This window comes from Hordeum vulgare, chromosome 6H (genome assembly GCF_904849725.1).
Source record: "Hordeum vulgare subsp. vulgare chromosome 6H, MorexV3_pseudomolecules_assembly, whole genome shotgun sequence".
In the NCBI taxonomy this organism is placed as follows: domain Eukaryota; kingdom Viridiplantae; phylum Streptophyta; class Magnoliopsida; order Poales; family Poaceae; genus Hordeum; species Hordeum vulgare.
Window position 1 is genome coordinate 59651316 of NC_058523.1, and position 10166 is coordinate 59661481.

General features: G+C 51.5%; 1 long non-coding RNA gene across 2 annotated transcripts; it reads left to right on the top strand.

Annotated features, from left to right (window-relative positions):
* The first annotated feature begins 243 nt into the window (after positions 1 to 243).
* LOC123402434 lies at positions 244 to 2293 on the top strand. Of its 2 annotated transcripts, none has more exons than XR_006611279.1 (4): positions 244 to 899; positions 1674 to 1746; positions 1846 to 2147; positions 2231 to 2293. It is a non-coding gene; the product is annotated as an uncharacterized LOC123402434 (long non-coding RNA). The 2 variants fall into 2 exon arrangements; XR_006611278.1 differs by having other exon boundaries at positions 249 to 899; positions 1893 to 2147.
* The last annotated feature ends 7873 nt before the right edge of the window (positions 2294 to 10166 follow it).

The following is a 10166-nucleotide window of genomic DNA, read 5'->3' on the forward strand; positions in this document are numbered from 1 at the left end:
TGAAAGGTGTTCTTTTTTATTTGGTTCCTTAGCCTCATGAGGCTCATGAGGTCCCTTTCTTGAGCCAAATTGAAGCACTTAATGCTAGCTTGTCTTTGATTTTGGATTAACTGTAATATATCCTTGCTACATGTATCATTGCCTATGATGGTTCTAAACTCAAATAATATACTGTAGTATATTTACTTTGACTAGGACATGTGCCCATGAGTTGCAATAGGAAGATAAGTAGCCATGAACCTATTGAGCAAATGTGCCTCGGGGGAGAACCACACATGCGACCCCTCTCTCTCATTTAGGATTGCCGCCGCCGCCCTCATCCACGCTGGTGCTTCATCTTCTGTACTGAGCTTCACCTCATCCAGGCCCCCCCTTGCCTCTCCTCGCCTCGCCGCTAGGGTTGCCGTTGCCGTCATTCATGCCCTCAAGCGGGGATGGGATAGAAGAAGCGTCTGGTGGTGATGTCCTCTTGTCGACTGCGGTGGCGCAGACGGCGTCGAGGGGCGGGGCCGACCTGCTGGCCGAGCTGACCAACCGCTTGAGGTTGCTGGAGTCTGAGGTGCGAGAAGAGGTCCAACAGACAGAGGGAGTGTCCGTGGGAGAAGCACCCACTACAAAATCCATTTTCTCTCTCTGTGTGTGTATGTGTTGTGGATTTGGATCAAGGAAGGAGATGGCGTGGGGATGAGGCAGTGGGTGGAGGAAGAGGGCGATGCCGGCGGACGGAGGGGGCGGATCTTGATCCAGGCCGCCCCTCGTGTCTGATTTGTTCGTTGAGATGATCTTCTCTCCTCCCATCTCCCCCTCTCTTCTCTCACTGACCCCATCTCGTCTCTGCAGGTAGAGCGGCGTGAGGACCAGGCCAACATCTCTCTTTACCTCCACCAAACACCAACATGGTGAGCAGCTCTCCCCCATATACCCCCGGGTCTGATCATCAATTGCACTTTGTACGTTTCGGTTACACTCTGCTTCAGTTTGTACATATCTCGTTTCGGTTAAACTCATGTCTTCGATGCCATGGCTAAAACTAGAGCAAACTGTGTGTGTACGTTTTGGTTCAATTTTGGTGTGTGTGTGTGTGTGAGTGTGTCCATTGCATCATGTGTGACTGATTTGTGCTAAAATTAGAAGCTAGAAATGCACACAGAGATGTTAGTCTAACTATCTTCTCAAATCAGCTTAACACAATATTATTTTGAAGTGTTTTAGTAATTGTGGTTATATACTCTTTATAAATTAAGTTATCAAGATGATTTCTCTATTTTGTGTGACGTACATTTTAAGTTTCGTTAGTTATCATAAATCAAATAGGGACACGACTGTTAAATAAAAAATATTTGCAAGCATATTGTGATTTACTTATTTATAGAGTTTTTTTATGTATAATATCTTGTGTTGGTCTGATGCTGGCCATCTATTTTATGTGACCCCAGAAAAGTATGATATGATCCGAGAAACAGTGATATGGAATAATATAGATGCATACGCATATCCGAAATAATATAGACGCATACGCATATCCGGAATATAGCTTCTTGAGAGATACTCCTTGGTATATAGACAATAAACGTATGAGTATTTAACTCTAGCTTTTGTGTGGTAATACTTTCACAAAAATGTATGGACATCTTTGCATTGTACAGTATAATGCCTGATCGTTTGCTTGTCAGGTTGAGAGCATAAATGCATCATTCATCCATCAACCCATCTATAGATCCAGGATGATTGCTTACATCTAGCCAGGTATATTATTGTTATTAAGAAACTCGAACATGTGACATTATAGATTATTGTCTTCCATGTTCCCAACCTGATGTTTTTTTGATTTTTTTCTATTTACAGCAATCTACTTCTTGGGCGATAATTTTGACAATCATAAAACCTTTCAGGTCTGACTATCTTGTGATGGTGATTCTAGCAAAGATAGCAAAGGTAATGATGCAACAAAAATGATGGGAGCGACTCTCAACATTCAGAAACATTCAGATTTCACAGTTTAAGAAAGAAGCTTGCACGACAGTAAGCTAACAAGAAAACTGCACAATGAGTAATGATTTGAGACTTCGAAGCGATGGGATCAAATTGTTTATCTTAAGAGAGCAAAAGTATCTTTGTCTTATCCATTGTACAACAAAGTATGGCAGGTGTGTACGTCTCTGAAACTGTTGTTAACCATCAACCATTGAAATAAATGAATTTCTAAAATTTTCCTTATAACATGTCACAGAGGCACCTCTATCTATAACTGTCTGCTACCTTCTGATCAACGTTAAAATTAACGCGACTCACGCAAAAAACCTGGCTGCTAATATAGCATCCGGATTCTTGGGTGGCTTTTGACTAAATTGTTGGATGGTGTTACGTGCAAGATGTTGACCTCTGAATTGACACTGGGTTTGGTTTGTGCATGATCTAACACTGGTAATATCTTGCATGCGTTGGAAGAGTACCTCCAGTTTTGCTAGGATTGGTTAAAAAAGGTGAGTAATTGCAGAACTTTATGCTTCTTTTTTTTATGTTCTCGTTTTGATGCTTGGCCTCCATTTGATTAAATTATATCTGAGTTTGCTGTATGGTCCCACATACTTATCTGGCCTGAAGACATAAAGCAAACCTTTGAAGCCAGAGTTGTCTTTTTTGTCAAGTAAAATAATAATAGTAACATATTTATACAACAAAATAATATCCTACGTGAAAAAATTGTATGTTAATGAAATAATTAATATGATTATACTTAAATAAAGACTGCACGCTAAAAACAGTCTCTCTAAGAGACAAGAGGAATCACAAAGGATGGAAAAGAGAAAGTTGTTTTTATTTGGTTAATAAAATCAAATAGTTGGAGTAGTTAATTTGAGATGGTAAACTATTTTCCTTGATGTATGTTATTCGATTTTTCTAGCACATGTTCCTTTGATATTCACATGTTTATCCACCCAACACATTATCTAAAGTACATAGGAATGCAAGGGCTTGTGCTATTTCATTGACAATTGTATAACTCACTAGAACTTGAAGTGGATTAGTTTTTGCATATCAAAGCATGTGTTTATGGAGGATATTAAAAATGAAGATACCAGAACTTAGACCAATTGAGCATCAAGAAGAGTGATTTATGCACTAATACATATACTCATATCCCTTCTGAATCTGTTTAATTAAGTTGTACTCATGTGCGAGAGACTCGGTTTGTGCACGGATCATAGAAGCTTAATGCTGTCAAGTAGGTGTTGTAGAAGTATATCTTCTAATTTTCAGAAGCACTGTACTTATTTGAACCTTCTCGTGGGTTCATCACGTAATTCCTGTGCTAAGTGATATTTATTTGGGGAGTTTTGCATGTTTTAAGCCATTGCTCGGGCTACCTATGAAGCTATAGGTTTCTTGCATAGATTCTTTTTGTGTTGGCCTTCTCCGTTTCATTCTTCTCAGTTTTCAAGAAGTAGTGCGGATGTCTTTTGGATCAAACACCGAATCTCTACAGATTAAATTCCTCTCCAGGATAGATAGGGTGTGAAATCTCTTCTTTGAGGAGGATGACGATTGCGAGTGAACATTAACCCCAACAAGAGGGAGACGCAGGCTTACGCTGGGGTGATCCACGTATCCTACTTCTACTGTAGAGAGTGAAAGCGAGATATTTTTGTCGGATGAGAAATACATCCCAGTTAACACCTCTCCTAGTAAAAAGAGTGATGTGCGCTATCTCGTACGTTTTCTTCCAGTCCAAGCAACCTCTTTCTGTTCCTCTCATTCTCCTCTCCTGTCCTCTGTGCCAGTGTCCCAAAAAACCGCGTCGCACGCAACCTCTCACGAACCAACCTCTAGCCGAGCGGGTGAAACTTGGATCCACCGCCGCCGCCGCTGCAGATGTCGTGGGCAGCCATGGCGCAGGATGACAAGCTCCCCTCCGTCGTAGAGGAGGACGCAGTTATATAGCATACTATGTGTTCAAGATCCGCCCCCTCCGTTCGCCAGCATCGCCCTCTTCCTCCACCCACTGCCTCATCCCCACGCCATCTCCTTCCTTGATCCAAATCCACAACACATACACACAGAGAGAGAGAGAGAAAATGGATTTCGTAGTGGGTGCTTCTCCCACGGACACTCCCTCTGTCTCGAATATGGCTTTCTCTATCTGGTTGCGCGCGCAACGCGAATCCACGCCGTCGCTTCGCCCACTGGATCAGCGTGAGTCTGCCACACTCGGTCCCACGTGTTGCAGTTTATTTCAGTTTTTCCAGCGCATACGGAACGAATACAGTCATGTCGTATGCCAGTACTACCTACGCACGCCTCGCCATAGCTCGTACCGCTCCTACATCGCGCCCTCCGCGCACTACATCGCCACCATGCGGCCACATCCACTAGGCCGGACCCGATTAAAAATTCAAATCCACTCACGCAGGAGCAGCTGCATCAATCGGAGGAACAAAACTCACCGGGGCTGACTCTCCTGGATCACCAGATTCGTCCGGTCTACACCAATGGATCTAAGCGCCGGATCATTCACCGATTTGCTATTCAGGTACCCAGAAATTCCTCTCCGTGTTCCTTACCAGTCATACGGCATGCTGATTGAGATTTGGGCTATTGGCAGATTTTGTTCCCAAACTGTCCCATCAGAAAGAGTCCCAGATTTCTTGGTGGGTGAGATTGAGGTAGACGAGGAGGAAGAGGCAGAGGCAGAAGAGGAGGCGGAGGCGGACGAGGAAGAGGAGGCGGAGGCGGACGAGGTAGACGAGGAAGAGGAGTTCGAGCATGATGTTTTCCAGTTCGTTTCTCCTTCCTCAACCCAAGCCAATGATTCGGATAAGCAGATCCCAGTCGAGGAAGACAAAGAGCTTAATACTAAAGCGCAGCCCAACACATCTCCCTGGCCTCAAAGGTACTCACATGCTGTTTTCTGCCGCCCCAGTCAGTTTCGTATTTATCCCCTGTCTCTGTTGGTTCAGAAGACGAGTTGTTGCAGTGACAGTTCTTCAGTAGATTGTGCCGATCCAACATAGGTTAAGAAACCCTGTTCGCACTTGTAACGAGTTGATGCAGTCACTGCTTCGTGCTCCTTTACCCTAATACGCACTAACAGAATATATCACAGTCACATTATACAGAAGAGTCTGACCCGGTAGTATAGCGAGTAACAGAGTTTAGGTATTATTTTGCATTTTGCAGCACATGTATACACCCTCCCAATTCACACGCAGTTGGATGTCCGGCTGCTGCAATCACACACCTGTCTTGTGGTGTTTGCTTGCTTATAACATGCAGTTTGTTCGTTAGTTGTAACCAATAATCATGACGCAGTTTAATACTACCGTAATTAGGATGTGCAGCGACAGTTATTCAGTTCGAGGATTTGCAATCGATGAATCAAAACATGCAGGCAGTCGTTTTTTTACATAATTTGGGATCAGATCGACCGTACATTTATTTCTGTCGAAACAACCACCATATGGGGCAGCAGAGACTTTGATTCTGGACAAGTTTTGATACACTGAGTGTTATATTTGAATAGTATAAACAGTCAGTGACAATGATCGCTACAGAAAGTTTTGTATTTGACACACTGAGTATTATATTTAATTGCTTACGCTCAACACAGTGAAGTTTTAGGCTGGCACGCTGATGCGTCCTGCTATAACATTATGATTGTGTCTGATTGTTTGGCTCTACCATCATGTTGATTTTACAAAAGTCTAAATTATGCTCATCGATTTGTTGAATAGGTGAAATGGCAGGTTTGTTTAGGTTAAATGTATATACACAGTATTTCTTTTATCTAGGTGAGTTGATCGTATTCCTGCACTCAGTACTTAAAGGAATAAATGTCTTATTTCTAACAATGTTTAATTCACGTCGCTCGCGACTGACACATCCATGATATGTAGGGTCCGACTTGGCAAGATACCTGATCGCCGTGACACATTGTCTGGCAGGGTAAGTGCTTTGGAAAATTCCATGAAGAAATACGCAGATAAGAAGTCAGAGTTTGTCGTAAAACCAGAATCGGGACAGGAATTTGATTCATTGGCCGAAGCTTACGACTTTTACAACCTATTCTCTTGGAAGATTGGCTTTGGCATCAAGTATGGACAATGCAGAAGAAATGTTGAAAAATCCAAGGCTGTCCAGAACATAGTTTGTGGATGCGCGGTGAGTTACCTCATCCAGTTCTTGCACATGTGCGATTCTTGGAAAAATATTTGGTCCGGGGTGTGGTTTTGTTTCGCATATGGAAAGTCTTATAATACGTCTCACTAGCTCTTTTCACCACACACCGCCGGCCACGAATATGCATCAAGACCGCAACTTCGTAGACATGAACGAGCGGCATCGGCAAGGTCGCGACTGAGGGAGTTCATAGATACGCTAGTGGAGGAGGAAAGCCGGGGAAGGGATGGATAACGGGGGAGAGGAGAGCGCTGTGTGGGTGACTTATCAGATGCGCATCGGAACTTTGTGGATTCCTTACACCGCACTTTATATTTCAACTCTCCAGATTAAAACCGTTAGGCGGCGTTGGTGGAATAACACACCGGCTAATTATATTCGGGGGCTTAACCAGATTAAAAAAACAAACAAAGTAGGCTGCTGCTATTTGCTTCGTCTCGGGCAAAATAACCCACTCACTCGATGCATGAAAGGTACATGCGCATGATTCATGTACTAGTGGGCTGGCAGTACTAGTTGTACTTGTTGGCAGAGGATTCCTTAGGCAGCTAGAATACATCATTGTATACGTTCATCAGAATATCACCAGCCCGCGAGAATACGCCGCATGTGAGGTACAGAAGTGGGACCGGTTGATGGGACAACGTGCGGATGGACGACGGGGATACGGGTTGCGCGCGCAACCAGTTAGTAAAAATCCACGTCCGCTATGTTACATGCAGTGTATGGCTTATGGATGGCACGAAATGAAGCTAAATACGGAAAAGAACCCCCCCACATGAGGTAATGGAAGCGGTGTATGATCATAAGCAGGAATGACGGAAGGGAGATCAACGCTGAGAACACCGCGCGGAGTCGTAGATGGCCTAGGGTTCCCCTTCCCTCCCCCGCCGCGGGCCTTCCTAGGCCCCAGCCGCCGCCGGCCGTCCCGCGCCCCGCCCCTGCGCCGGCGACTCCTCCTCCCCGCCGGCCTCCAGCCCGCGCCCCGCGACCGCGAGCTGGGCCCCGATCGGCTCCCGTCGGCCCCGCGCTCGCCATCCACCCCGCGGCCTCCCGCGACGACTTCTCTGGCGGCGCCCCTCCTCTGATCCAGCCGCGGTCGCGCGGAATCTCGCTGGGACGAATCCGCCCCGCCGGCCCCGGCGGACACGATTCTCTGCGTGCCAGACCAATACTGTCAGTGGTGGCAAACGAGAGCTGGCGATTCGGAAGTCCATCTGAGCCAGGGGGATCGCCGGCGGTGCGCCAATGGTGGTTCCCCTTCCTTCGCTAGGGCAGGTCTCCGCGCCGGTGGCGGCTGCCGCCGTTCACCGGGGTCCCACCCTCTCCTTCAGGCGCTCGCCGAAGGCATGGGCCGACTGGGCAGAGGAGCCGGACGAGCCGGAGGATGGTGACCCGGTGGAGCTCCCGGTCTTCCTCGCGCGGCCTCAGCTTGGGGCGTTCTTGGAGGCGGCGTGGCAGGCTGGGCCGCGGGCTCGGCCGGCGGCGTCCCGTTGACTCCGGCGTCCCAGCAGCGATTGCCCTCGCTGGCCGGCAGGTCCCGTCCCACCTCTGTCCTGGCGCGGTCCAGCGCGTTGCCCAGGTTATCCCCCACGGCGGCGTCCGTTCCCTGTGCCGGCGTTAGTCGCCCTGTTGCCGGGACCTCGCGCCGGCGGCGTCGGAGCCGTGGTCGGGGCCGGCTCGCGCAGCGAGGCTGCGAGGGCTGTGCCCTAGTGCCACAGCGTGGTCAGTCGGCGGGTGGGCCGGCTAGGGTTGGACCTGGGGGTTTGCGGCCTAGGAGGTTAAGGCTGCGGCCCACCGCGCGGAGCTGATCCTGGAATGGGCCAACCTGCTGTGGATGCTGGCGCCCGCTGACCCGGCCGATTGGCTTTGGGTCTAACGCGGCAGCCCAGCCCCACGGACGGGGTGGCCTGCCTCACGTGCGGACATAGCGCATTGGGGTAGGGTTTCCCACTTGGTCCCTCGTTCCCATCTCGCGCCGTCTCCTGCTCCCGTGCCCCAACCCGCGTCGCCGCCTGCCCAACTCCCCCTAGCCGCGCCGCCGCCTGTGCTCTCGTCCCTGCGCCCACCCGACGCCTTCGCCGGTCTCGACCTCACTCGTGCCGTCGCCCCCTCTCCTTCCTGCGGCCGTGCCTGTGCCTCCCTCCCCCGAGGCCCCGTGCCCTTGCGCCCCGGGGCCCCGCCTCACCTACAGGGAAGCGCTGATGATGCGGTGGCTTAGGGACGGGGTGGCTAGGCCGAAGCGTCCCTTGCCGGCGAGCTCGACGGCCCGGCCGGGGTTCGACGCTTCTGTGCCAGCCCCGAAGGTGGTCTCCGCGATGGCCTCTTTGCGTTTCGGTCGGGGCGGGGCTGACCGGCCGGAGAGGTCCCTAGAGTTCTACTCCGACACCTCCTTGCGCCGCCCCCCCGCCTCCCCGGGATCCAGCCAGAGACCCCCGCCTGCCGCTTCCGGGCTCACCGGGGAATGTCCTCCGCCGGGAGGCTACCCACCTGCGGCGCGAGGATGTTGACAGGGAGCATGCGCTCCGGGCCGAGTTGGTGGCACACCCGCCTTCGGTCGCTCGGGCCCGGGACACCCAGGACCCTCGGGAGCCGGCCTCTCGGGCGACGGCCACTAGGCCCTCGGAGCCGGAATGGCGCCGGGGACGTGGCGGCTTCCCCCGCGAGGTTCTTCGGAGTGCTCCTGGTCCGCTTCGTGATGAGCACCAAAGGCCGGCACACGCGGCTGGCCGTCGTTCTGATTGGCGCTCATCTAGGGCGGATGGCCCGGACTGGCGCCGAGATGACAAGTCTCCCGGGCGGCACACGCGGCTGGCCGTCGGTCTGATTGGCGCTCATCTAGGGCGGATGGCCCGGACTGGCGCCGAGATGACAAGTCTCCCGGGCGGAGGTCCCCGGGGCATCGGTCTGCTGAGCTGCCGGCGGTGCCGGCTTTGGCCAAGAAGAAGAAGAAGGCGCCTGGAGTGACACCTGGAGTGGCTGGCTGTCCGGCTCCGGTGGGGGCTCCTAAGCAGGTGGCTACGGATCCCCCGGCGCAGGTCGGTCGTTAGTGCTCCCGCGAAGACACGATGTGCATCAACTGTGGGTGCGCGGGCCACTTCCACTCGGAGTGTGAAGCACCCCCGGGGTGCCCCACGACCCTTTCCCACCTTGGGTACGGGACTGAGAGGGAGAGCTTCTACTTTGTGGATGCGGAGATCGAGGAGGAGGTGCCGCGGCCACACATGGCTTCGGTCACCCTGGCCCTCGAGCAGGTCTTGCCGCCATGATTGGTGATCTCGGCTGACCTCATTCAGGCCGAGCTCGCCGCGTACATTGGTGACTTCCGTGATCCCGAGTTCACTTGGGAGGTGACTGACACGGGCCCCCTCGTCTTCTCGGTCCCATTCTCTTCGGCCGAGCTGCTCCGGGTGTGCTCCCATGACTTTATCCGCTGCCCCATCAACAAGTTCTTGATCTTCGTCCGTGCTGCGATGGCGGAGCCTGAGCTTGTTCCACCTCTGGAGAAGGTGTGGTTACTTGTCTACGGCCTGCCTAGGGGTGGCTCGGCGGCACCGCGGGGAGGCAAGCTTACGCATCTCCTCAAGGCTATCTCCGAGCCGGTGGGCATGTTGATCACCGCGGATTTGGCCTCCTTCGAGGATGATGGCCCTTCCCGCATTGAGATCCTCTGCCCTGCCCCGGCAGAGATTGATGGTCTGTCCCCGATCTTCTACTTTGGCTCCAGGGGGAGGCGCCTCACCTTTGAGCTCGAGTCCCCGGCTGCGATCGACATGCATAACCCAGCCCCTGGTGCCTCCGTCCCTGGTGATGATGGGAAAGAGGGGGATGGAGGCTCGTTTGAGGAGAGCTCCTTATGTGAGGAGGATAATGGTATGGCGGGGTCCCGCCGACCGCGTCTGATGGTCGGCGTACCCTGGGCTCCACTACTGCTGGCCCCTCCAGCTCTGCTGGGGTGGCCTCCCGGGTGGCGTCAGGGATTGAGCCGG